Source organism: Lactuca sativa, chromosome 2 (assembly GCF_002870075.4).
Source record: "Lactuca sativa cultivar Salinas chromosome 2, Lsat_Salinas_v11, whole genome shotgun sequence".
NCBI classification, from domain to species: Eukaryota; Viridiplantae; Streptophyta; class Magnoliopsida; order Asterales; family Asteraceae; genus Lactuca; species Lactuca sativa.
In genome coordinates this window covers 200,021,440-200,047,593 of record NC_056624.2, presented here as the reverse complement: position 1 = coordinate 200,047,593, position 26,154 = coordinate 200,021,440, and the positions used below count along the sequence as shown (strand labels likewise).

General features: G+C 33.4%; 1 pseudogene; it reads right to left on the bottom strand.

Moving 5' to 3' along the window:
• Positions 1–10: 10 nt before the first annotated feature.
• Positions 11–24,236, bottom strand: LOC111916430 (germin-like protein 9-3; annotated as a pseudogene).
• Positions 24,237–26,154: the final 1,918 nt, after the last annotated feature.

Here is a 26,154-nt window from a genome sequence, read left to right as displayed (position 1 = left end):
ATTCATCAAAACTCCATCATTCAATTTCTGTATCATAAATTCTTAATGTCAATACACACCTTCAAATTTCAATCAACAGTCCTATCAAAAAGCAAAACTCTACAAACAATTCTGTAAAGTTGAATCAACGTCAACAATTATTTTCACATTTCAAGCAACAATCTCACCAAAAGAAACTAGAAACAAGAAACACCTCAACAATCACCCTTTGATCCCAGACTCAATCTTTTCAACAATATCTGCACTAGTATTAAACGATTCTGCCAAAATCCCCTCATAAATCGTACTATTAAAAGCACTTCACAAGCGACTATGTCCCTACATTTGCACTCCCAAAAGCCGAAACAGCCGATGCAGGTTCAGTTCCATTCGAACTATAATGAAAATGTACAAGTCTTTTAGGGAGGGTTTGACAGAAGGACTGGATGGAATAGGAGGCTTAATTTATTTGTATAGTGTTTGATAAGACCGCAATAGAAAGAATAAGATAGAAAGAAAAAGATGTTAAAAATGACCATATTTCCTTTCTACCAAAATAAAAGTAAAAAACTTATTTAACATGTTAACAAATTTATTTAAAGAAATTGTTTAAATTTATATATTAAAACAAGTTCTAATACTAAATAATCGAATCAGTGTATTTACATTTCAATTCTTTTTACTGAATATACTCATCGGCTCATGTGCAAAGTAATATTCTTAATAAGTGTTGTAGGGTCCACAGTGCAAATATTGACTTTCGATTATAAGCAATATAGAGATTAGCAACTATGGTGAAAAAATCCAAATGATTATCGAATACATGTACTTTTTTATAGTTTGAAAAGATCCATGTACTTTTTTGTAGTTGAAAAAATCCAAATGAATACAGAGTGCATCTACTTTCCAGAAAGAAGAAAGACTCAATAGTAAACGTAGACTCAAATATTGACTAAAAAATTTATTGTGATCAATATCACAAGCGACCGACCCCATTAATTATAGGTGTGAAATCCGTGATGACACAAGCAATTATCCTTCAATATCCACCTAGAAAATGTTACGGTAACCATTGTTATTTATCTGATTTGGTCACTAAAATATTTTTTTTGTGTAATGGGTTATTAAACTTATAACTTACTTGTCTATTAAGTCACTTTTATTAGTTTTTAACAGATCCACCCTTAACTAGTTATTCTGAATTACACAAATGGTGCCTATGATTTCAATTTTTTTCATTGTTGGTCTCTCACAAACACCATTCATCACCGACACCACCACCATTCACTTCCGACAGCCACCATCTTTCACCTTCGGCCAAAATAAAAAATCTCCACTATCTTTGAAAAACAATATCATTTCGTTTCACCTATCCCACTATGAACCGATTTCAACGTGTGACCATATTACTAGCCGGCAAAATAATAAAACCATGTATTTGAGTAGCCGAAATGTGAATACACGCAAAAAAAATGAAAATAGGCATTCCCGCCGGTCAATACGAGGGTTAATATGAGTTAATATGAGGAGGATAGAGAGAGGATCAAATGAGAACACTTAAAAGGTTGAGAACGCGAGAACAGTTTTGGACCAATCAATATATAAGGGTATACTAGTAATTGTATATTTTAATTAAATTAAAATAAAATAAAATTCAATCAAATTTCCTTAAATTTAGGATCACTTACCAAAAAAGAAATAAATATTCATTTTTTATTTTTCTTATTAATGGAATATAAAAAACATTTTTATCAAAATTTATTTTAAAACTGAAAAAAAATTCTTAAAAAAATCAATTTTTTTCTCCTATTTTACCTTTTTTTTGTGCTCAAAAAAATGAATAGAAATCGAATACCAAATTAGTACATTTGTATTCATAAATGATTTTTTTTTCAAAAAACCTAATACTACTCCAATCAAAAATAAATACACATCAATTTACAAGTAATTCAATTTCTTTTTTTAATCAATTGAAAATAAAAAGAGCGTAAAAATTATCATTTTTCCATAAAAAGAATACCTTTAATCATAAATAAATATGCTCATTAACACATGCTTACATTGTTATTCACAAATGAATACACTGCTATTAACAAATAAGTACCTTGTTATTCAGAATTGAATAAATGAATACCTCTAATCATAAATAAATACATTCATTCACTGTTATTCACAAATGAATACACTACTATTCACACATGAATGCACTGCTATTCATTCACTATTATTCACACATGAATGCACTGCTATTCATTCACTATTATTCACACATGAATGCATTGCTATTCATTCACTATTATTCACACATGAATGCACTGCTATTCACAGATAAATACAATTTTTCATTCTTCCATTTCCTCTCAAACTCCCTTCTTTTTCTCCTGTCTTCGAGGTGCAACAAAAACACCCCCACTAGAGGTGTTTGTGGTTTTTATCGATAAGGAAGTAGAGGGTCACACCATGCTTGCGGAGATCCTTCACATGGATCAGAGGGGATAGAATGTCTTGACAGAACTTGTCATAAATCAATATCTTGTAAACTTCCTCGTTTGCTGTTCCACTTGCGTTTATAGGCTGATTCAGATTTAGCTTCCGAGCTATGCACTCCGAAAGTATATACAAAATTAGATCATGTTTTGCTTTGTTTACAATGAAAAAACAACTACAATGGTATGGTTTGAAAACTTTGAAACTCCATATCAGATAACTACATTTATTTTTAAATATTCAGGTTATGTAATCCGAAAACATTTCTATTTCTACTCAAGTGTAAGCATCCAAGTTACTCATACACATACATGTACTTCAATATACGGATCAAAACTCACTAATTATCGAAAAAACCTACAATATCTCGTACAAAAGCATGAAATCGGATCGTACGATGAGATGGTGTTGTTGCTTCAAGTTAAGGAACACAATATAGAAAACCGTTCGATTTCTTATGAGAAGGCGTATCAATTTTATTTCATATGATTCGCTATCAGTGCCCATCCGATGTAATACCTCAATAAACATTGATTTTCAGATTCGGATTTAAAATGGACGGTGTTTCGATAATTAGATCATAAACCCATAGCATACATATATATAAATTTATTCAAGATCCAGATTATGTTTATATTAATCGTGATAGACATTCAGGCTTAATTTCATATCCGATCGGAGCTTGAGATACATGAAAATCGGGCAATAGACATATGGGGGAGAGAAATCAATCCCCTGTCTGTCTTTGACGAAGATTGAGCGCCATTGATGGATCTAGAACGAGAGCGAGAGATCGATCAAGGGAGATGTTAGTCGGTTTTGTGGTTCGTCTGTATTCGTCCCTATCAATTCAACGAGTAAATCGAGAGAAATCAATCACCTGTCAGTTTTGTGGCACGAATATCATCGATTATAATCGGTGTTGAAGTGAGAGGTGATAGAAGTAGTTGGGGTAAGACGGCAGTGGAGCGATCGACGGGAAGAGAGGAAAGAAAAGGGACCCGAATTCATTGAGAGAGGTCGAAGGAGATAAAGATACGAGATTATGAAAGGAAAGAGGAGAGAGGGTGAGGAATTGTAGGAAATAGATAAATTTGCAATTCCTATTATTCCCTTCTAGCAATTTAAAAGTCACACTTTAATGCCTGTAGTTTTAGAATTTATCATAAATCGCCCGTTTAATAATAGCCTTAGATCTAAATATTTAAATGGTTCAGATTTGTTCTCGCGTTCTCAACCTTTTAGGTGTTCTCATTTGATCCTACTCCTATATATATATATATATATATATATATATATATATATATATATATATATATATATATATATATAAGTCAATAAATGACAATTGTCAAATAAAAGAACATATAAATTTTGTGATAACAATGCTAGAACTTGAAACACCATTATTTTAGAGCAAGCATGTAGACGCAAAGCGTACAAATATTTTTTTAGAATATATAAAATTTATGATGGAAAATTAAAGGGAATTAAAGGTTAATTGTAAAGACATTATCCTTTTGTTAACGAAGTATGAGTTAGAACAAAAGTAAGAATTAGAGAAAGGGAGTAGTGTGGGTTAAAACGAGTTCTAATACTAGATAATCGAATCAGTTTATTTACATTTCAATTCTTTTTACTAAATGTGCTCATCAGCTCATGTGCAAAGTAATATTCTAAATAAGTGTTGTAGGGTCCACAGTGCAAATATTGACTTTCGATTACAAGCAATATACATATTAGCAACTATGGTGAAAAAATCCAAATGATTATCGAATGCATGTACTTTTCTATAGTTTGAAAAAATCCATATACTTTTCTTTAGTTGAAAAAATCCAAATGAATATAGAGTGCATCTACTTTTCAGAAAGAAGAAATACTCAATAGTAAACGTAAACTCAAATATTGCCTAAAAAATTTATTGTGATCAACATCTCAAGCGACTGACCCCATTAATTATAGGTGTGAAATCCATGACACAAGCAATTGTCATTCAATATCCCCCTAGAAAATGTTACGGTAACCATTGTTATTTATCTGATTTGGTCACTAAAATACTTTTTTTTTGTGCAATAGGTTATTAAACTTATAACTTACTTGTCTATTAAGTCACTTTTATTAGTTTTTAACAGATCCACCCTTAACTAGTTATTCTGAATTACACGAATGGTCCCTATGATTTCAATTTTTTTCATGGTTGGTGTCCCACCAACACTATTCATCACCGACACCACCACCATTCACTTCCGACAGCCACCATCTTTCACCTTCGGCCAAAATAAAAAATCTCAACTATCTTTGAAAAACAATATCATTTTGTTTCACCTTTCCCGCTATGAACCAATTTCAACGTGTAACCATATTACTAGCCAACAAAATAATAAAACCATGTATTTGAGTAGCCGAAATGTGAATACACGCAAAAAAAATGAAAATATGTAACACCCGGATTCCCAGGTATATTAATTATTCCTATTATTTTTGGATATTGAGAGAGACTCGGCGATTTGGTGTTTAGACTCGCCGAGTATGGTCGCGGATTAGTATCCGGGTTCACAGCCGAACTCGGCGAGTTCATGAGTGGACTCGGCGAGTCCATGCTGTTTAATGAAACCCTAATCTCCTGGGTTTGAGACCTACTTAAAGGCCCTTAGGGGCGTCATTTGCGGCTACCAAACCCCAGAGAGAAACCCTAAGAGATCTAGATCGTTTGTGAGGAAGGAGAGGCCATTCTTGATCATTTTGTTGGTGTATTTGCAAGAAAGATGTGGCCAAGGCAAGAGGAGGCTGAAGGAGGTGCAATTTTGGTGACTTCAGAGTTCATAGAGTTCATATTGAGGTATTTATTCGGACCTTCTTCAGTTTTGGTGTTGATTCTTAGACTTAGGGTTTTCTAACCCCTTTAGAGGATGGATAAGTGGAGCAATTGGTCCTTTCTCGAGGTTATGCTTTGGATTTGGACCCAAAGAGGTCCAAAGACCTTCATCCTTGGAGCTTTATGAGCTATTTTGGGAGCTATGATCTTAGGATGTTGTTTTTGGGGGCTAAATCACCAAGTTAGACCATCTAGATGTTTTATGAGTGTCAAGGTCTGAACTTTACGTGATTATCATGCTTGGGAAGGTCAGATCTATGGATAATGGATTCAAGGAACAGATCTGACCTCAGGAGGTCTATAGAGTTTGTGCATGGCATGAACTCGCCGAGTCCAAAGATCAGACTCGGCGAATAGGGTGAGGGTTTCCTGTAAATCACTCTGTGAGTAGACTTGCCGAGTTGGGAAATAACTTAGTGAGTCAGAGAGAGTTAGGGGATTGGAGTTCAAGGTGGAACTCGCCAAGTTGTTCTTGAAACTCGACGAGTTGAGTCGGGGTGGCCCCACGATTCATGCCATGTGTGACTCGTTGAGTAAAGGGTGGGACTCGACGTGCCAAGAGGGTTTAAGAGAGTCAGTAGACACGTGTAGACTCGTCGAGTCGCCCAAGTGCACTCGACGAGTCGAGTCAAAGTTGACCATTGACTTTTGTTGACTTTTAGGGTTTGGTCAACAATGTGGCCTTTGAGCTGATAGAGGGGTAAAATGGTCTTTTGCCTAGAGAGGGTTGAGTCTAGTCCCGAGAGTTATATTTATGAGAATATTTACTTTGTGTAATTAGGCGGAGGCTAGATCATATTTCTACCGAATCAGAGATATACCGAGGCATCTGAGGTGAGTCTTCTCACTATACTTTACCTAGTGTGGTTACAGGGTTATGTGACAGAGTATTCCAGAGTTATATGTCAGTGTATTTGCATAATATTATGTGTTGTGATTTATTGTGATATGTGATATGCATGATCTAGAGTTTACAGAGTTAGGACCAGAGGGTCCACAGAGTTATGGGACCAAGAGGGTCCCACAGAGATATTCGACCAGAGGGTCAATAAAGTTACAACCTTAAGTGGCTAATATGTGTTTATGTGGTAGTTTGGGGAACTCACTAAGCATTTATGCTTACAGTGTTATGTGTGGTGTTTCAGGTACCAGTGATGATCGCGGGAAGGCGCCGGCATGACTCGTACATACGCACACCGGAGTTTATATGGTTTGATCTTGGGATTTTGTATTGAGATAATGATGATGCTATGTTTTTAAATGTGGACGTGAATGCAATTAAATGGTTTTAAAATGCGAATAATTGTTTAAATTTTTACGGTGTTACAAAATAGGCATTCCCGCTGGTCTGAGGGTTAATATGAGTTAATATGAGGAGGATACACACACACACACACACACACATATATATATATATATATATATATATATATATATATATATATATATATATATATATATATATATATATATAAGTCAATAAATGACAATTGTCAAATAAAAGAACATATAAATTTTGTGATGACAATGCTAGAACTTAAAACACCATTATAAGTCAATAAATGACAATAGGCATTCCCGCCAGTCTGAGGGTTAATATGAGTTAATATGAGGAGGATATATATATATATATATATATATATATATATATATATATATATATATATATATATATATAAGTCAATAAATGACAATTGTCAAATAAAAGAACATATAAATTTTGTGATGACAATGCTAGAACTTAAAACACCATTATTTTAGAGCAAGCATGTAGACGCAAAGCGTACAAATATTTTTTAGAATATATAAAATTTATGATGGAAAATTAAAGGGAATTAAAGGTTAATTGTAAAGACATTATCCTTTTGTTAACGAAGTATGAGTTAGAACAAAAGTAAGAATTAGAGAAAGGGAGTAGTGTGGGTTAAAACGAGTTCTAATACTAAATAATCGAATCAGTTTATTTACATTTCAATTCTTTTTACTGAATGTGCTCATCACCTCATGTACAAAGTAATATTCTTAATAAGTGTCGTACGGTCCACAGTGCAAATATTGACTTTCAATTACAAGCAATATACAGATTGGCAACTACGGTGAAAGAATCCAAATGATTATCGAATGCATGTACTTTTCTATAGTTTGAAAAAATCCATGTACTTTTTTGTAGTTGAAAAAATCCAAATGATTATAGAGTGCATCTACTTTTCAGAAAAAAAGAAAGACTCAATAGTAAACGCAGACTCAAATATTGACTAAAAAATTTATTGCGATCAATATCACAAGCGACCGACCCCATTAATTATAGGTGTGAAATCAATGACACAAGCAATTTTCCTTCAATATCCACCTAGAAAATGTTACGGTAACCATTGTTATTTATCTGATTTGGTCACTAAAATATTTTTTTGTGCAATAGGTTATTAAACTTATAACTTACTTTCTATTAAGTCACTTTTATTAATTTTTAACAGATCCACCCTTAACTAGTTATTCTGAATTACACGAATGGTCCCTATGATTTCAATTTTTTTCGTGGTTGGTCTCTCACCAACACCATCACCGACACCACCACCATTCACTTCCGATAGCCACCATCTTTCACCTTCGGCCAAAATAAAAAATCTCCACTATCTTTGAAAAACAATATCATTTCGTTTCACCTTTCCCGCTATGAACCGATTTCAACGTGTGACCACATTACTAGTCGGCAAAATAATAAAACCATGTATTTGAGTAGCCGAAATGTGAATACACGCAAAAAAAAATGAAAATAGGCATTCTTGCCGGTCGATCTGAGGGTTAGTATGAGTTAATATGAGGAGGATATATATATATATATATATATATATATATATATATATATATATATATATATATATATATATATATATATATATATATATATATATATATATATATATATATAAGTCAATAATGACAATTGTCAAACACTGGCGGATCTACATTGGATCCCGGGGTATTGTAAGATGCCCCTCAAAAAAAATTTAGTAGTATAAATTTTTTCGATAAATTTCGTTTATTTTGCGTTCCTTAATATAAATGTGTTTTGCGAAAAAATAACTAAAGCTCTATTTGGTTCAATTGGTTATGATGACATGGTGTTTTTTTGGAGGTTGGTAGCTCTAATCTTGGGCTTGACATATGTTAGTTTTTTTGTTTATTAGTTTATATCTTATATCCCTTCAACTTCTTTCTTATTTTTTATAATTCTAAAATTGTCCCACATTGCCATAAAATGAAACATAGCCCCTATACATTTGTTATATAAGCAACACAAGATTGTCAATTCTCAACAAGTTAAACCTTTGAATGGATTTGGGTTTAAACCTGAAACCGAGTTTGAAAAACTGAAAAACCGAGAAAACCGAACCCATTAATTCGGGATACTCCTTTATGTTGACCCCGGCTCCGGCACTGTTGTCAAATAATAGAACATATAAATTTTGTGATAACAATGATAGAACTTGAAACACCATTATTTTAGAGCAAGCATGTAGACACAAAGCGTACAAATATTTTTTAGAATATATAAAATTTATGATGGAAAATTAAAGGGAATTAATGGTTAATTGTAAAGAAATTATCCTTTTGTTAACGAAGTATGAGTTAGAACAAAAGTATGAATTGGAGAAAGGGAGTAGTGTGGGCTCGCTTTAAATACGAGTAATTTTTGAAAAAGATGTTTAAACTACCCAACATCTGATTTGCTACCAGATACCCTTACATTCTTTAACATCTCATTTTAGAAATCGATCGATATTACTATTGAAAATGGAGTTATTCGTAAACAATAATTTTTTACCGCACACAACAATATTTTATAAATAGACAATTTTACCCTTTCTTCAATTTTATAATTTACCTCCTCCTTCTTTCCAACTTTTCCTCAATTCTACACTTTACCCCTCCCATTATATAAATATATATTTCTATCTCTCTCTATATAGATATTGCAAAATCATAAATGTACAATTTCTTTATTCTTTTCTACAGGCACTCATTCCTAACTATCATATATTTCTTCTCCTACGTGCCATATATTTATACTTACTAAAAAGGGAAATGGACTTAACAAGGTAATTAACTTTTCAGTTTGTTCATATCTGGGTAACTATCTTTTTTTTGTACACATCTAGGTAACGAACTTTTTGGAAGTGTTCACATATGACCATTATGACCGGCTGTAGCAGGTTATATCCGGTCATAACCAGTCATAATGGTCATATGTGAACATTTTCAAAAAGTTCGTTACCTAGATGTGTACAAAAAAAGATAGTTACCCAGATGTGAACAAACAGAAAAAGTAACAGTAGAATACACGAATGATCTATGTAGTTTGGGTAATTTGTGCGTTAGGTCCATAACTTATTTTTTTAACTTAGATGATCCCTACTATTTATTTTTGTTGTGCATTTGGTCCCTGTCCTACCTCAAAAGACTATTGTGCCCTTTTTATTTTTTTTTCTTATTTATGTATTTATTTTTTATATATTAAAAAAAATTAATAGACCCCATATATCTGCATCTCCTCACCCTAAATCTGAAACCACATTTGAGAAATTTAAATTGGGTGCCACAATAATCTTTTGAGGTAGCACAGGGACCAAATACACAACAAAAATAAATAGTAAGGATCGTCTAAGTTAAAAAATAAGTTATGGACCAAACGCACAAATTACCCAAACTACAGGGACCATTCGTGTATTTTACTGTTACCTTTTCGGTTTGTTCACATCTGGGTAACTATCTTTTTTTGTACACATCTAGGTAACAAACTTTTTAGAAGTGTTCACGTATGACCATTATGACTGGTTATGACCGGATATAACCTGCTACAGCCGGTCATAATGGTCATATGTGAACACTTACAAAAAGTTTGTTACCTAAATGTGTACAAAAAAAAAGATAGTTACCCAGATGTGAACAAACCGAAAAGTTAATTACCTTATTAAGTCCATTTCCCTACTAAAAATTGTCAATTTTATCATTTTTTTTGTTACAACGGTGGACATATAACTTGATAATAACTTTTAAAATCAAAGACTTAGCTATATAATCAATCTTTTTCCAATCAAATTTTATTAAACAACCGTTAAACCAAACAAGTATCCACATAAAAAAATATATACTATGGTAGGCTTAAAAAGAACATTTGAATCAAGCAACCATATCAATAAAAAAAATACTATGATAACTCAAAAAGGACCGTCTAAATCAAATGTATCTAATGGATATACGTTTAAATCAAATAAGTTGTTTTCACCATTTGCTTCATTACGTCTTTGTGAAGATTCTACCAACTCAAATCTTGAAGGATCCTGTGCCGTTGATGTTATTCCTCCTTTCTTTTTTTGATTTTGGAAGTCTTCCTTTTGGTCGTTGAACCACCGGCTCAAAAAAGGCATCAGATTGGTTCAGAAGTTCAGTAATCAACGAAAGTGCATGTTTTTTTCTTGTTTAAGGGCCACCTTTGGTACGTTGAGCACAATTCATTAAGCAACTCATCAAGTCTACCAGTGTCTTCATCATGCAAATCATTTTGTAAATTTAGCAATAGTGTGTCAATCCTCCATTGCGGATGGATTAAATCCAACGGAAAAGTAGTTCCTTGCCAATATTTTATCTTGTGAGCACATGGAAGACCCATGGTTGCCATATAGTGACCGATGCAAGGAGTCATACTACCTAAAAATACAAAATAATTAATAAATGTTAGTAAATAATAAAGGTTAATAAACAATAAGAAAGGTAAATATTACCATCTTTTGTAAAACCATATTGCTTATATATCTCCTTCAAGGCAAAGTGAGATACGTGATAATGAAGTTCTCTAAATAATGGCATAGTGCCATCGTGATGAACATGCATTTTCTCACTTGAAAGCTTTATTTTAATTTCATTAAATTCATGCCCAACTGCAAGACAAATTTTCTCTTTCACCTCCCTCAAATCTCCCATAGAAACTTGCAAATATTGTTTAAGTTTAGCATGTGCACCTTCAACTCTTGATGACGATCGATTGCCAAAATGCAAGTACTTATCGGTCCAAGCATTAACAAACTTTTCTTTCCAAGGCAACCATACATTTTTTATGTACTCAATTGTGTCTTTCTTCTCTTTATGAATTGATGTAAATTCAAACCAGTTCTCCTCAAAAAGAGCTTCCGTTGTCGAATATACAACATTATTCCAATCAGACATAAAAATATCGAACTCCTCGGCACGTCTAAAATATTTCTTGCAATTTGCCAATACATTCTTTTCAATATGCCAAACACATAAAAGATTTGATGTCGTAGGAAAAACTTTTTTATGGCATTTATTAACGTCAATTCCCTATCTGACATAATCACACACGGATCTTGTCCAATAATCTTTTTAAATGCTCGTAATGCCCAAGAATAGTTTTCTTTATCTTCTCTTTCCAAGAAAACAAACCCATAATAAAAGGCAGTATTAAAACACGAAACACCAATAATATCAAGGAGTGGCATGTTATATTATTGGTTTTGTAGGTGCAATCCATCAAAAATATGTTGGAGAAAGCTTTAGCCAATTTAATCGACAAAGGGTGTGCAATGAACAAATGAGATATACGCCCCTCTGCATTATATGAAATGTCAAGTAAAACCACCTTCATCAAGCTCCTCAAATAATGCATTGATCATAGGTCGATTCCTTAAATTTTCCCTTCGGATTTTTCTCTTCATGTTGTATATGTTTCTAGAGATTACAGGTAGATTTGGGGTTTGTTGACGCAAAGAAGAAAGAATTTGTCTCGGGGGAATCCCGGCCTTGGTCATTTCTTTAAAACTTTTTATTCTTTCCGATGGTAACTAACGAAACGAGGGATGTCCGGAGATGTCCGTAGATAGCTCATGGTTATGTGATAAGTCTTTTACATCAAATATCCAAGCACCATCATTACTCCTTTTGCCCAAAAGCTTAAAAGGACAATTGATCAAACGCGATCCTGTGGTTTTTTTTTCGTTTACTTGAAATACCTCGTATATATCGATATAAACCACCTCTGTCACATTGCAAAATCACATGTTTGTCTTTTCTTGAACCACGAATAGATATCTCATATCCTTTAAAATAATAAAATTCTCGAACACTCTTCAATAAATCATCACATGAGTCAAATTTCGAAGTAGTTAAATAAACATTTTCACTCAGTGGCATCGATGAAGTTGGTTCCATTGAAATTGTCTGTTACATAATCACATACAAATTAAGAAACTCAATACAAATAATAGTGATAAACAGAAAAATATAGTTTGATGAAATTAACTTAAAAAATTAACATTAGTCTGTTAAGTGACTAGGTAAGCTTTACATTTATATTCTTCAATAACATGGATTTTTGGGCTTACAGTCAAGACAAATAGCAAAGTATTTGATGTTTTGATGAAATTAGTAGAAAAGGTAAACATAATATTCATTGATTTTTTGGATGAATATGGTTTAAAGATACTTACTCTTATTAATATAAGCATTATGTAGTGTAACTAAGGGAGAAGAATTGATTTTTTCAATCGCAAACAACAAACAGTGGTTTTGATCCTTTTCAATCTCAAATTACAAACTAGAATTGAATATAAAATTATAATAGTAGCAACGATACAAAAATCACAATACCAATAATTCAATATAAAATCACAAATCAATTAAAAGAGGAAATACAATCACAATATAAAATCACAAACCAAAAAATCTACTATAATAAATGAAGGTTTTTTTTTTGGCACATGTCCTCTTCTCATTCATTGGACACATGACATTTTCTAGAATTTTTAAAATTTCTATTTTCCACTTGTCATTTTATTGTATTTTTTATTTTATTAAATTAAAATTCCACATTTAATGTGTAAGGTAATATATATGTAAAGTATTTATTATAAAGAGTTTATATATGTAATCTATTCAATACATTAGAGTCTCATTAATTTTAATAATTCAAATTTTTCACATTTTTCTTATAAATTCAAACTTTTCAAATTATTAAAATTTTATATTTATGTTTTTTAATTAAACCCATGTAATACATGAGTCTCACACCGGTAGAGAATAAAAGTGACCGCAGTGGGGCGGCCGGCTATGGCGGTGAAGCAAACCTAAGATGCAAGTTACCAATGATCACCGTTGAGAAGCGTAGACTCGTTTCTGTGTTTGTATATTGGGAAGAGTTTTAGACAGTAGGGGGTAGATTGTAAAGTTTGTTAAAATAGAGCAAAGGGTAAAATTGTCTATTAATAAAAAATTGTTGCATGCGGTAAAAAGTTGTTGTGTACGAATCAGCTCCCTATTGAAAAATAGGACATTAAAAAAAATCTATCAAAAATGAATTGACCATACTATGATGCTATGCTTTAACTTGAGAAAATTGACGATCAACATAATATATTTCAATATTTTTATAAACAATGTTCATAATATAATTTGATATTTTTACCAAAACGTTTATATAAAGCCAACGACCTTTTATTTTATGTGTATTTAAGATCAATGATGTTTTGAAAGGCGAAACAAAATGATATTGGTTTTCAAAGATGAAGAAAATTTTCGATTTTGTTCGGAGGAGGTGAACGGTGGTGGCTCCCAGAATTAAAACGTGGTGGTGTCGGTGATGAACGGTGTTGGTAAATAGGGGTGTAAACGAGCCGAGCCGAGTCCGAGCCTAGCCAGGCTCTGCTCGGGCTCGTTTAATTTATATGAAGCTCGACCTTGAGCTCGACTCGATTCGAGCTTTCTAATATTGAGCTCAGCTCGAGCTCGTAAATAATTATACAAGTTCGGATCGGGCTCGGGCTCGACTCGTTCTTCATCTGACGTGCCTAAATAAGCTTAAGTTCGGCTCGAGCTCGTTAAGAAACTCGTTTACCAATACCCTAAATCCATAATTCTCCTAATATGTTTTTAGTTTAATATATATAAAAATAATAATAAATTATATTATATAAAGGCTCGTTTAGGCTCACGAGCCTAATCGAGCTTAATGACATAGGCTCAAGCTCGTCTAATAAACGAACTTAATATTAAGTTCGAGCTCAGCTCGGGCTCGTTTAAAATCGGTTTCGAGTCAATCTTTTAAAGATCTGATCCCGAGTAGCTTGACTCTTTTAACGATCCAACCACGAAAGAAATTGAAACCATAGGAACCATTCGTGTAATTTAGAATAATTGGTTAACGGATGATTTGTTAAAAACTAACGAAAGTGACTTTATAGACAGGTAAGTTGTAAGTTTAATGATCTATTGAGCAAAAAAATATTTTCGTGATCAAATCAGATAAATGACAATAGTTGATTGTGCTATATTGATATTTTCCCCTTAAAAAGTATGCCAAACTATATTTTTGCAAGTGCAAAATCACGACCCCCTTCTTATGCCACATAAACAAAAAAAAAAAAAAAAAAATCATTAATAAGAAACCTTATAATTAGAACCATGTTCTTTGATTCCAAAAAAATATCTTGCAAGTTTGAAAATCTATAGCAACATAAACCCAAAGACAAAAACGAATAAACAAATCGTACCCTAAATTGTCGATACTTGGAGAAGTCATCTAACAATAATCTGAAGAAGACGATAACTAGAATTGATTTTGCATCCAAGGATAAATTGCATAAATGATATGAAGCGGAGAAATTGATTTAGTCGTGGATGAGAAGGTCAAATTTGTGCCATTTTTGTCAAAAGCCATAAATTGTTAACTACGTCCCTTTAAGTTCCATCTTTTTGGTAGGACTAATTTTCTAAGAAATAGTCTCATTTGACCTTATCAAAAATCTTTTTAGTTCATGTTCTAGTCATGCCAAATACCATTTAAAACTTTGTTTTCTAGTTTAGTTTCATCTAGTTCCACCCACAAAACGGTGCCTTAGGGAACCTAAACATGTCACCAATCATACGTTTCTCAAGCTTCTGAGTAAAAAGCTTGTTAGAGGTGTCAACAAACCAGACTTGTATCGAGCCCGCGATCACAAACAAAAGCTTGGTAGCCCACGTGTGGAAAACTGGAAATGGAGCGGGTTGATAGACCCAGTTGGGAACTCGAGAACAGTATAGGAAACACTTTGGCCCATTACGCCCGAGAATTTGTTTTGGGTAACTTTGATGGCTGTCGGTGGCGGATCCAAAAAATTTCTTTGTAAAGGGCACTATTGACATGATCATTTCCAGTTAAAATGGTGAAAATGATCAGGTCGTGATAGAATTTGTAATGTTAAAAACACATGTAATATACTAATATAGACATCACAAATTACAAAAATAAAAACTAGGTCAAGTAATTTTGGGTATATAACTTCACTATCGATAAATCAAATATAAAAAACACAAAACTAGATAAAGTTAATATAGAAAAACAGAGAGGAGAGACAGAGACATATGTGCCGGATTAGACATGGAAACTGGGAGGGTGAATGTCACACCCCGAACCTGAACGGCGGAAACATTCGAGGTGGAGGACGTCATGTACAGTATCATAACAATTGAATAGTAAAGAAAGTACACACCACCATAATATATATTTGAAAGGTTTACATGATTGTTGTATTACATATTTCAAAAGTCAAATACAATATGATGTTCCAAAAGATGTTACTAACGCCAGAGCATTAGTCCCCAAAAGTAGTTGCTAACATGGTGTTTAGCGATTTCCTGAGAATACAAGTTATTTCAAAGAAAAAGTGTAAACAATTAAGTTGGTGAGTTCATAAGTAGATATTTGTGTAAATGTATGTCATTCAAAAGTTAAGGTTTGTTTTCCAGAAAATCCGATATTTTCTTATTAAATGAGTTATGAATTGATGTTTGTATGAAATGAATGTATTGAACCAGGAAAAACCTATATTTTCCTAAAAGTGAGAAGTAGTCTTAAATGTCTAAGACTGTAACTTGTAAGCAAATATGGCATGCTTAAAATGATGATTTATAGTTTTATTATAAATCAAAACTATAGCTAGGAAGCTTGTAGTTGTACATAATAGCAACTGTAATATTACTTTTCCCGTAAAAACTGTGACATCCCCATTTTCACGGCCAGAAAAGACCGATTTTGTTTATGCTTTGTTTAAAAATCAGAGTAACATTTTAAATAAAAGTATTGCGGAATTTGTCTCAAAACAAAATATGATAAAGATTTATCAAAAGCATTTCCAAAGAAATGTATTTCATTAAAAGACTTGGGATGTCATGTTCGATACAGATCAAAAGCATAAACAGTACAATATAAGCCTTACTACATTATTTCATATCTACATGCCTATATCCGTAATCCCTCATCCAAAACATCACATCTATAGTCGAGCGCCACTACCTATAATACATGAAACTGAGTGGGTCAAGCTTAGGAGCATGGTGAGCACATAGGGTTTTCAACCCACAATAAATAAGTTTATTAATTTCATCAATCAACAATAACCTGATTACCCATTCCCGTTATCCTCACTTTACGTCCCTAAACACCTATCATAAGGGACATAGCCTAAGGATCATCATCGGGATGGACACTACTGCTAAGGGGATTCATCAGCAATAAATGTCCTTAAGGCAACCATGTAGGGGATGGAGTACACCGGTGAACACATCGTTCACAAGTACCTACAGGTTGCGAGCCTGCTAGCGTTCCACTGGACTGTCTAGAAGAGTCCGTGGTCGTCATCCATACTCTGTTAGATGACAGAATCAACAACATCAACATCGAGGCCTCTCATCATTTTATCACACATCACCTATTACATCTACCCATGTTTTACCCCAACATTTTCGTAGATATAAAATACATATACAGTTTAAATCATTGAAAACATGTATAAAAATGTTCATCCAGCATAGATAACAAGTATTCAGATAATATGCACACATAGCACGTAATTTATATAAAATATTTCATATCTATGTGTAAGCTGAAAGTAACTATGCACTCACCTGAAAGGTGGTGACTCAACACTCGGACAGCGCTTTGATACTCTCAAAACAATTTTCCTTCGATAAAACCTAGTATCAATACCACTAGGGTTTACTATTATATAAGCATTAAATAACACTCAATATAACTCATAATAATAGCCCAAATAATTATAACTCATAAAATACAGTGGAAATGTCTAACGATAACCGCGACAAATTAATAGTCTGACTATTATTACTATTATATAAGCGTTAAATAACACTCAATATAACTCATAATAATAGCCCAAATAATTATTTTAAGGACCTAATAACATTACTATAATTATTTGAAAGCTATATTAAAAATTGCGTAAGCGTAGCTCACTTACAACGGATTTTAAAGAAAACTGAGCTTTACTCGGAGCAGCGTTTCCGAAACCGAAAGACCCTTTTTCTCAGGACTCTGGGAGCCTCGGGGCTTCCTTAGGGTGCTAGGGATTTTTCCTAGGGTTTAGGGGAGTTGGAATGGGTTAGAGAGAGAAAGTATTTAGAGAGAGAAGTGGAAATGTGTGAAAAATCCGGAGAGCCTCGCATCTATTTATAGGGCCAGCAGCCTCGTTTACGTTGTGTCACACCCCCGAACCAGACGGCGGAAACGTCTGAGGGATCTTGTGACTTAAATTGAATACCATCACAATGAATATACATGAATCATAACATAAATCATCACCATGCATTGAAATATTACAACTGATATTGTTTACATCCAGTACATTGTTTTAAACATTACAATTTCATAACATAAATTGTCTGATAGATAATCTAAGCAAAACATTATGACATTACTTGGTACTTATTCTTCGGTTTACCTGTTACCTGAGAATACAAGTTATTTTGAAAAACGTCAACATATGAAATGTTGGTGAGTTCATGAGCAATGTTGTAAAAAAAATGATTTATTGTAGTTGTAAAACCCAGAAAATCCGATATTTTCTGAAAAGATCATTGTTTATATAAAAAAAAATGGGTGTGAAGATCCGTAAATATATGCTTGTTGATTTTTCAAAACATGTATAATTGTTGAACTTTTGTATAAATCACGCATGTGAAAATGTTGAACTTCCCAGGAAAACCCGATGTTTTCCCAATACATAAAATACAGTGATTTCTCTATTGTTATACCGTTACGACGAATGGTTTTGATTTCTCGAGTGACCTTGGATTAATTAGGGTTTGTGAGTTGTTATAATCACGCATAAAGATGACTAGTTTATAACTACAGATTACGAACGATTCTTAAAGGCGTCGCCCATTACTACTCACTTAATCCAACCACCATGATTACTCTTGATTAACGCCCTGAATCTGTTTACTTGATTTCTCATAAGCCCAACAACCGAGGAGAAAGGGGAGTACGAAGTCCCGTTATTTCCGTGAGTTATTTAAGGCTATCGGGAATGCGAAAGACACGTTGGCCCAACTCGCATTTGACTTCTCGACCTCACTAGCAGTACTAATGGGCCACTAGGGCCCAATAGCACATTAGAACTATTGAAAGTCCTTTTACATGAAATCGGGTCATAGGAGGCCCAATAACACGTAAGCATATTCCCTTTGGGCCCAAAGATCATGTTAATGGGCTAGCAATGCCCAACAAGCATGATTTGAAACTTTCAAGCCCAAAGTTTGTAAGTTAGCTCATCATAGTTATCGCGTGTTTATTAAAATGCTTTGGTTTAACTATTTTGTTTTGTTATTGATTCGAGACCGAATTAATTCGTTTTATAACGATATTTGTTATTGTATGTGTGTTCATATTTCCGTCTTGACGGTAGTCGTGGGTCATGTATGTTGTTTTAATGAATTAATTTGTTTAAAAGTAGAACTTGACCTTTTAACCACCTTTCTTTTATAAAAATAACGCTTTTGGTCCGTTTATATAAAAGAATTTCATTTTTTGTCCTTAAAACATTCTCTTGACATTTTTGTATCATTTATTTGATGAAATCACAGTTTTAACCCAAAATTTATTTTGTTGACAGCTTCAGCCCTTCCAGAATAGTGTTTCTCGGTTAGAACCCCATTTTTCACAACTTTTACAGTTTTGGCCCAAAATCTAAAAAGTTTACATTTTTGGTCCTCTTTGATAGTGAAAAACATTTTTGACTCTTAAAATAATTTTTTTATGCTAATTACCCCTGTTTTTTAGAAAGTTACATTTCAGCCACTTAAATTTATCATTTTTCGCATTTTGAGGCTTATTGGGCCGAAAAGCCCATAATTAGCCCATTATTCTAAAAATTTACATTTTAAGTCCCTTGACAATTCTAATATTCAGAAAAATGATCATAGGAACTGTTTTGGCCCTTTTGACGTTCGAGAAACCGTGACTTGTCAATTTGTACCCCAAGTTTTGTATTTTTGACAATTTAAGCCCAAAAAAGGGTTTTATGTTAGAATATGTTCATCATAACCTTATAAACTATTATTCTTGACTTGTTTAGTGTAAAATAGCTTGGATTATGTTTGTTCCCTTTCTCATGTCATAGATCTCGAGTTTACCCCCTTTTTGGTAACATATTCATCACAAAAACACATGAAATCACACACATACATGCATAAAATCACACATAGCATACACATACACATAGATCTACACATTTTCTTGTATTCTCCCCATAAAACTCATAAAAACCAAAAAAAAAAGAGGGGTGTGAAGCTCACCTTGAGTTTTGGTTTCGGTTTGAAGAAGATTGGGAGAAGTTTGGTGCTATTTTCGGTCCTAGCAAGTTTCTTAGATGGATCTCAAACTTAGTGTGCTCTAAGATGCAAGATCATGAATTTGAATGGATTAAGAGATGGTTTTTGATGAAAATAAGTGAGTTGAAGCTTGGATCAAACATCAACTTACCTTGGATGATGGTTTTTGTGGAAGAATCTCTTTGAAAGCCTCTTAGATCTCGAAAATTTAGAGAGAAATGGAGAGAGTTTCTTGAGAGAATTTTGAGTGAATTGTTTGTGTGTTTGTTTGTGTTCGGCCGAGAGAAAAAGAGAGAGGAAGAAAATAGATCTTTGATGGGATAGTTGCATGAAAACATGGGATGAATGCATGGAAGACCCATATGTAAAAATGAGGTGGCATTCAAAAGTCAACTCTCCTCCATTTAAGTAGTTGGGCCGAGAAAAGGAGAGGGAAGAAAAAGATTAGGTCTTGTGTGCTTAAGCCCACATTATGGTTCAATTTGATAGCTTTTGGCCCAAAGTAAATCAAGAAATGATTTTTATGGCCTATTAGGGCTAATTAGGTTAGTTATGGCCCAATGAGGTCCATTAAGGTATTTTATTTCATTCTAGGCCCAATATGGCCCAAAATATTAAAATAAATGGAAGTGAGTCCAATTAGAGCCCATTCAAGAGTTCTAAGCCCAAGATAGTCCAATTGGAAGCTTATTGGTCCATTGGGCCCAATAAGGAAATCCTAGTCCAAAATGGACTTAAACAAGGATTTCTAGGGTTTTTCAATTCTTTGATGACTATTTGAACGTTTGTATGAAGTGTTTGATTGAAGTTTTGTTGTTATTGAATAAGCATCTCACATGCTTTCACATTGTTGGTTCACATTTGTTATCATTGTTCAATGTTTACAAGGCATTGAATTTCCTAGTTGTGACACGCTGGGCGTAGGGAGGTTACGCGGGGCGTAGTCCTCGGATAAGAATGCCAGCCGAAGCCAGCTGTCTCGCACCATCGGATGGATCAGACCGGAGCTACGCGGGGCGTAACTTCTTCGGAAACGGGGCGTACTGCAAGGGCTACGTGGCGTGATCCGAAGCGACTCCTGAACCAACATCGGACGGCCCAGATGCTGCCACGTCATCAAGTTCTTATCAGACTTCGCAATTTCGACTACAAACTTTAAAAATTCGTCTCTTTCGCATATGAGCTCCGTTTTTGACATTATCTATATCCACGCGAAGGCGGGAACGTATTCTACAAGTTCCGTTTAGACTCCGTCGGCTAATTTTGACTTTATTTTAAAAGTTATATTATTTAACAGGCCGGGACAGGATTGGTCCGTTAAAAATTCAAAACTTCTTCATGCGACGTCCGTTTTCGTCTGTCTTTTTATCATTGTGCTACTATTAACGAGATCTTCGATTCTCATTTAGGTTGTGTCGGCTAAAAACCGTTCGATCTAATATTCGAATTTCGGGCTATACACTGCTAAGCCGAAACTTCGAAAAATCACAACTTCTTCATACGAAGTCAGATTTGGGCGTTCTTTTTTTGGACGCTCTCGGTTTAATGTATTCTACGACTTTCATGTAGATCACTAAGGCTAAATCTCGCTCTATCGTAAATTCACTATTTACGCTTCCCGGTATCGTGTCGGTTCCGTCGCGAAACTTCGACGAGTCATAACTTCTTTGTTATAACTCGGATTTCGGCTTTCTTTATATCCCCGAAATCCTTGTTTCGACCGCTACAACTTTATGTAAAGATATCGGACTTATCTCACACTTTAATTTTGACGCTTATTTTTATCTTTTATTAATTATACATTTATAAATAAGTAATAAGCACACAAATACACATAATTCACATAGAATTCAAATATTTCATCTTTATTACTTCAAAAAGATTTACAATAGTTGATATAGACTATTACATTGTCTAAAAATGCTTAGCCCTGAAACCCGGGCACTACAAAAACATAATACCATAATAATTGTCTATCTTGTGAGTTTTCATAACCGTACTATGATGTATTTGCCTGTAGCGACGTTCTTCAGGCGTCGAAATGTTATGATATTTGTCACCTCGCGGACTTTAGCTAACAGTCAGGGTGCGAAATCATCAGTCCCGTATAGATCTATACACATTTATCACGTTGTCTGGACGAAGACTCTGGTTATAAAACAGGGCTTTCTTGTATACATTGATAGGTACGATGAAGACAAATGACTCACATATTCTCAATTAAGTCACGTATTCTAAAAATGTGTATGAATGATTTCTGAAAGGATTACCCTTTCTATAGTGTTGACAAAGGCATAACAATGATTTATATTTTCTTGTATAAACATAATGTTATAGTTGAAATTGTTACCCTTTGTATGATGTAGTATGCAGACATATAAATAAAACATATTTCTATTTATAAAACATATATATTGTATCCCATGAGGGTAAAGTTGTGATGTGTGATGTTTTGCATGTTAACAACTTCATATGATAGTTATAACAATAGTATGAAAAGTATAGCAAAAGATTGATGTTTTTCACACGATTTTAACCGTATGTTTACTTGTATTCCCCCCCCCCCCCCCCCCCCCCCCGCGCCCTAAAAGTGTTTAAAAGCATTTAAAAGTATCTGAAAGTGTAGTGATAGGGGTATGAACTCACTTGGTAGAAGTGATGATTTGATGAAAGCGATACTTTGCTCGGGCATCACTTCGACCGGAAAAGAAGTCGATTTCTCGGAAATCTCAGAGCTTTGAACTTCTGTCAAAGCTTGGATATGAAACCGGGGCGTCAGGGTAGTCTCGGGATGCTTAACACAGAGTAACGGCGGGAAAGGGAGTAGAATTGAGCAGCCAACACCAAAGCCATTGGTTTCTATTTATAGGGTGCATTTTTGGAGCTTACGTCGTGAGCTTGGAGTGGCTCATGTCGTGAGTTTGATCTTATCCCGTACATATACTCGACGTATGATAGCCCAACTCTGGCACCCATCAGTCACTAGCTCACGTCGTGAGTTTCTGACAGCGTGGGGTTTCGTGTCCCGAACTTCGGAAATTCATATATCTCGCATACGAGCTCCGATTTTGATGTTCTTTATATCCACGTGTAGGTGAGAATATATATTCTACAACTCTCATTTAGACTTCGTCGGCTAATTTTGACTTTTTTTTTAATATTACATTTTTAACAGGCTGGGACAGGAAAAGTCCGTTAAAAATTCATAACTTCTTCATCTGACGTCCATTTTTGTCTGTCTTTTTACCGTTGTACTACTATTGCCGAGATCTTCGATTCTCGTTTAGGTTGTGTCGGCTAAAAGTCGTTCGATCTCTATTTCGAGTTTTTAGCTGTCTACCGTTGTATCCGAAACTTAGAAAAATCATAACTTCCTCATATGAAGTCAGATTTGGATGTGTTTTTTATATACGTTTACAGTTTAATGATATCTACGACTTTCATGTAGATACCTAAGGCTAAAAAGCATTTTATTGAAATTTCGCGTTTTCCGCTTAATAGTGTTTTACCGGTTTTGTTGCGGATCTTCGATAGGTCATAACTTCTTCGTTATAACTCAGATTTTAGTGTTTTTTATATTTCTGAAAACCTTGGTACGATATCTATCACTTTATATATCCCATTTGAGATTTTTGAACATTTCATTTTTGACGTTATTCTTATTATTTCAAAAATAGGTTACAATACTTGACTTTAGATCGTTACATTGACTTGAAAAAAATATCGGGTTGTTACAGTTAAATTTGGAGAAATTGAGGCATAATTTTGATTAGACTAGAAAATTCGTTATTGTAAACTATGTGGTACTAAAGTGTAAATATTCCATTAATTTTCTATCAAAATTAACAAAAAGCATCTTATTTTTCTTACTTTCTGGGTTAAGCATTGAGGGTCTACATATATAATTTTCAAAGTTTAGGCTTAATTCCTATATAAACATTCTAGTCCTACAAAATTCATTAGAGACATGTGCCCCCATTGCTAAGAAGGTGGATCCACCCTTGATGGCTGTAAAAGCTGTTGGGTAGGTTGCATCCACGGGTGTTCGCAAACCCGTGAATGTGAAATAGTTTGGATCGGTTGCGATTGTGTTTGCTGGTAGAATCAAGTCGGTTAGGATGTCGGCGTCGGTTGAGACTGCTAATTAGATTATAGTTAAGGAAATGAATGTGACACATATAAGAGTTTAAAGGATGCCATTGATAGGTTCATATTAATTATGATTTTAGTGATGAAGGTAAAGGTTTTTTCTGTTTATAGTGTAATTAGTTTATAAATATTTTAAGGTCATGTTCTTAAGAATTTTTGATTTGTGGAATGGTTATGGCCTATGGGGATATATTTTTGTGTTCTTGGATGCTTGGAATGATCCGAACATACAAAGAAACAACTGTGATGTGTTTTTTTTTTTTTTATCGTTGTAGTGGTTTTGTCACCACTTTGTTGTTATAGATGATGTTTGATCTTTTTTTTGTATTTTTATTCTACATAATCTGAATATCGTGCTTTAGCTTCAGTTACCTATAAAATTATGTGTATTTTTATTTTTATTTTTGATGTGGGGGGTAAAAACTTAATTCTTGTTAAAGTATTTTGTGACAATAATTATGTGATTAATCTTGCTCTTAATTTAGTTTTTCATGAAAAAACAAACATTTTGAAGTAGATGTGCATTTTGTTAGAGATAAAGTGTCAAAAGGTTTACTTAAAATTGTCAAAATTGCTTAAAAGTCTGCAGATATTTTCACAAAATCCTTAATTATCTTCTAACTAACATGAATTTGTATCCCTGGAGCTGGGTTTTTTTATTCTTTCAAGTTAGTATAACTTTTTTTATTGTTTGTTCCCGATATTAATCTTGAGAGTGGGTGTTCAAATTAATATATATATATATATATATATATATATATATATATATATATATATATATATATATATATATATATATATATATATATATATATATATTGTTAATAATGAGTTGATTGTTGAAGTTATTATAAGTATTCTGTTGAATGGGTGTGTTATGTAATATTAGTAAATGACAAAGGTGTCAGATGAAAGTTCTAAGGGGTCTGAGTGTATATGTGATAAGTCAAAGGGTTGTGGCTCATTTCCATCGAAGTTTTTGTGCATGCAGACCCTATTCGTATCGGGTTCATCCAGTTTGGTTCGGGTTTTACATCATACTTGAACCGGTATTTTACCTCGTGTATATATTGGAGGTTGCAAGGCTAATTGAGGTCATTAAGCTCATTCGTGTCAACTGGTCTCTTGAGATTTTCTCTCATCCTCTCAACTGTGTCTGGGGTTTTCTCTAGGTTGTGTTCTTAAGTCTGTAACTTTATATTTTCTTTCTTATTCTGTAATTGTTGTCATATGTGTAAGTGAGTGATTGTAGTGAGGTCTCATTTATAAGTTGATGTAAACCAACTGATTTTTAAAGTAATAAATATAACTGTTTATGTTGGAATCTTTTTGAGTTTTTCTATATAGGGATATACCTTGAAATATGGTATGTCATGTGAGATTTAAACACTAAATATGTTGAAAGAGTAGGATTTGAGTTGGTGGAAAGGAAAAAAAAAGTTAAGAAATTGACTTAGGGTAATTACCTTTTTGTTTTGTTCACGTATGGGTAACTTTTTTTGTACACATTTAGATAACGAACTTTTTAGAGGTATTCGTATATGAGCATTATGACCTGGTATAGCAAGTTACAACGGGTCATAATGGTCATATGTGAACACTTTCAACAAGTTCGTTACCTAGATATGTACAAAAAAAATTTATCCATATATGAACAAAACAAAAAAATAATTACCCTGATAAGTCAATTTCCTTTTTTTATTAAGGCGATCGATCATAATGTTTGCAATATTAATAGATTCAGTTAAATTTCTTTAAAACAAAATACATACATACATACATACATACATACATACATACATATATATATATATATATATATATATATATATATATATATATATATATATATATATATATATATGAGACAAGAGCAATGCTATCGATGTAGATAAAAAGTACTTCTATTTTTTGTATTTTAAATTCATGTAATACATGAAACAAACTTCATTGAAGATTGTGTTATATTTCATGTTATTGGT